The sequence below is a fragment of the Herpailurus yagouaroundi genome, unplaced genomic scaffold, assembly GCF_014898765.1.
Source record: "Herpailurus yagouaroundi ecotype Mexico unplaced genomic scaffold, PumYag 67493, whole genome shotgun sequence".
Classification (NCBI taxonomy): Eukaryota; Metazoa; Chordata; class Mammalia; order Carnivora; family Felidae; genus Herpailurus; species Herpailurus yagouaroundi.
Genome location: NW_024420301.1, coordinates 609,436 through 612,876, shown reverse-complemented (window position 1 = coordinate 612,876; position 3,441 = coordinate 609,436). Strand labels below are relative to the sequence as shown.

General features: G+C 54.7%; 1 protein-coding gene across 2 annotated transcripts in view; it reads left to right on the top strand.

Annotated features, from left to right (window-relative positions):
• The first annotated feature begins 6 nt into the window (after positions 1-6).
• TMEM187 (transmembrane protein 187) overlaps positions 7-3,441 on the top strand; it is a 4,926-nt gene continuing 1,491 nt past the window's right edge. The window contains exon 1 of one of the 2 annotated variants that reach the window (XM_040467421.1): positions 7-208. The gene's annotated coding sequence lies outside the window, so the exon portion shown is untranslated. Of the gene's footprint in view, positions 235-3,441 lie in introns of both variants that reach the window. The other variant, XM_040467420.1, reaches the window with a different exon arrangement.

Below are 3,441 nucleotides of genomic sequence, written 5' to 3'. Positions count from 1 at the left end.
CGCGGGAGAGCTCCGTGTCGCCCCGCGTCACCTCGCGTCACCCCGCGTCACCCCGCTCCGCCTGCTTCCCAGAGCCCGGCGCCCCGCCCCGCGCGCAGGCGCAGGGCCGCTTCTCGGGTCCGCCCTTTCCCGAGATTTGAATTTTCCCCAGCCAAGATAGAGAGGCAAATACCCGGATGGTGATCGCTGGCCTTTTCGCGCCAATACTGTAAGTTCTCGCAGCAACCTTAAGAGGTGGGTACTGGCATCGCCCCCATGTGCCAAATCTTGCAGGAGGCCGGCCGGTGGCTGCACGGTCATCTGCACTGGCAGACTCAGGCTGTAGTGCAGGGGCCCTGAGCTGGTGTCGGTGAGCTTGAGGCAACCCCAGAGGATTTTTCCACTTTGTCTCAGCTTTATTTCATTTTTATTTTCACCAATCCCGAGTTGAAATTTGGCGTTTCCCGCAACTACGAATATAGGCCACAGAGCACACACAGAGTGTTAGCCTGGTGGCTTTGTCACCAATGGAAGTGACACCATTTCAGATCACTTAGCTTTTGTTGTAGTCCTCTTGAAATGAACTCAAGTACAAGACCTGCCCGTACGTCCTGTCGTTTAACTTACCAGTAAAGAAGCACATATATTACCATATCACACATTTTCCAAAATATTTTCATACCATCTCTCGACCTGTTAAGTTTATGTTGTAACTCTGTTTCTATGTATTTGGAAGCATTTGTTTGGGAAAGGCCACAGAGACCTGTGGCGGCCAGAGGACAAGAGCCCTGGCCTGTATATGGGTGTGCCGCCAATTGCCCTAAATGACCTTGGGTATTCACCGAGTCCCTCTGTGGCCCCGAGTCCCTCCCCGTAAAATAAGGAAGGTGAGCTGCTGGTTTCCAAAGACCTTGACTGAATTCAGCAGTTCTCTCCCTGGAGTTCAGGAGTCACTGGAGTTGTTCGAGGCTTCTTGGGTATCCAGGTGTCCCAGAGTGACCTCACCTGCAAGGGATGTCCCACATTACAGCCCTCAAGCTGGCACCCCCTTATCTGCAGAAAGGCAGCAAGGGTGGTCGGGACAGTCAGGGACACGACAAGCAGTGGTCATAAATGCTACAGGGAAGAAGCCAGCACTGTGACAGGTGACAGTGGCTCCTGCATAAATGCATATAGCCGCGGGAAGCAGGGGAGAGTGAGGAACATGTGTTAACCCCTTAGCCAGGATATCGTCCTGCTTTGCAGAACTTCTCCAAAAGACTCCACAACTGTGGGCCAGTGCCTTTGGCCTTTGTGTGCCAGGTGCTGGGGGAATCTGTAAAGAACTTTGAGGGTCATGTCACAAGGGTCATGGCAGGAGCCATGGTGTATGGAGGAGCTAGGCCATAAAGTACCCAGCCTGGTCTCCTTGGTGGACTTGGGAAATTGGTTGGATGACATGTCACTTTCAGCTTGCACAAGGGCTCGGGTGGACTCTGCCCAGCAGCCAGAGAGAGGAGTCACTCTCCACGCCCTTCCTGGACCTTCTCTATCAAGCTGACAGTGTTTTGCTCCTGTCCCCGGCTCTTACCCATGCTTGCTGGCAGACGGGAGGGTCAGGCTAGCGCAGGTCCCAAAGGCCTGGCACTTCATGCCACAGAGCCGGGCCCCGGATAGATGCAGGTGAGCTGTCCCGGCTGGAGTCAGCAGCTGAGTGGGGAAGCCGCTGCAAGAGAATGGCAGCCGAGTGGAAAGTGTCAGCAGACGTGAGGCAGGAGGGAAGGCGGCCTGCAGAATCTCACTCTGGGCAGGACAGACCGGGCCTAGGGAGCTTTCAGGACTCCAGCGGGAGGGCACTTGGACGTGTGGCCGAGAGACTGGGACGTGATCACTCGTGGAGTAGAGAGCCAGCCACCAAAAGGTGTTAAGCGGGACTGGCACGATCCACTCCAGGGGCGCTCTTGCGGAACGTGCTGGGGGGGGGGGGTTGGCTGTCGTGCACAGACCACATTAGCAGTGGGCAGCCTGGGAACGGGAACCCCAGGACAGACCTAGCCCCCTGGACCCAGAGGCTCTTAGGGAAAGAGCTGGGGCGGGCGTGGACCGCAAGCTGAGGCGGAGGCTCACGCTCAATGAGGAGCTGTAGAGTCAGTATGAGGGCTCTGGTTCACTGGGGGAAATGCTGGGCCCCATGGTCCTCCTTAACAACGGACCCCCGAGGCAGGACGGGAGCAGGAAAGGCCAGCAGCACCGTCCCCAGAAAATAGAGGTGGCTGCCCGGGGCCACGTGAAAAGTGAAATGGTAACGTGCCTGTGAAAGCATAGGAAGGACAGAGACATGTGGGCTTTGTGCTTGAATGGCCGTGAATTGAAATTGAGCAGGTATTCACAGAGCTTGGGAAAGAGAGCGGGGAATCAGACCCTGCCCTGCCCTGCCCTTTCAGGGCCAGCGTTGCAGGGGGAAATGGAGCTGTGCCTCAAAAACAAAAGGTGCTAAGTGGTCTCCACCTGTAAGAATTTAGTCCACACGAGGACTGCTCCTGGAGGTACTGGAGGCATCGCCATTCTACACGTGTGCAAACTGGGGCCCAGACCGGTGAAGGCCCAAGGTCACACAATTAGCCTCTCTTCCCCACCGGCCTGCCGTTTTGGCTTTGAGTCATTTTCAGAGCACGGAACCTTTTCTCTGTTCCATGGCAACATGCTTCTAGGCTACTGGGCCAAGTCACAGCGCAGCTGGCCCCAGAGCAGTTGACAGTCATGATAACTGCATGTTCTTTTTAAACCGTCTGCTTCTCCAACTGCAGGAAATGGAAGGTTTATTGTGGGCCAAGGGAAGCAGGGGATTTGGGATGGTGTGGCGCTTCGGGGCAGGGCAGGAAGGCCCACCCGGCAGATGCTCTTCCTCCTCCCGCTGTCCTCTCCCCCCTTCCTTCCCCTCCTCCTGCCCCTTCCCCTCCTCCTCCTCTCGCACCGCCCCATCCCTTGCCTTGGATTCTAGAACTTGGACCACGGGGAATGGTGTCAAACTGGGTATTTGGCGAAAAGGGCTTGGGGCCAGCTGGAAACTTCAACATTTATGACACCACTGAGGCAGGGAAGCCCATTCTGAATTGTAGCAACAGTCCTAGGAAAGGTTGAAGTGTGTAAATGCAGCGGCTCTAAGGGAAGTAGGGCAGTGAGCCGGGTGTTACAGTACACAGATGAAGGACTGAAGGACAGAGCGCATGGGTGTCAGGAGAGAAAGGCACGAAACCTCTAGGGGAGATCTAGATGATTCTAGAAGCCATGATTCTGGAAGCCATGAGTAAGAAGGTGAACATGCTGTGGGTAGCGCTTCACTTTTATTTCTGGTTGGTTTTCTTTCATTTTTTAAGTTTTTAAGTTTTTTTAATTTTTAGGAAAAGAGGCTAACAAAAGAGGGGCCACGAAAAAAAAAAAAAAAAAAAAAAAGAGAGAGAGAGTGAGAGGGACTCCAAGCAG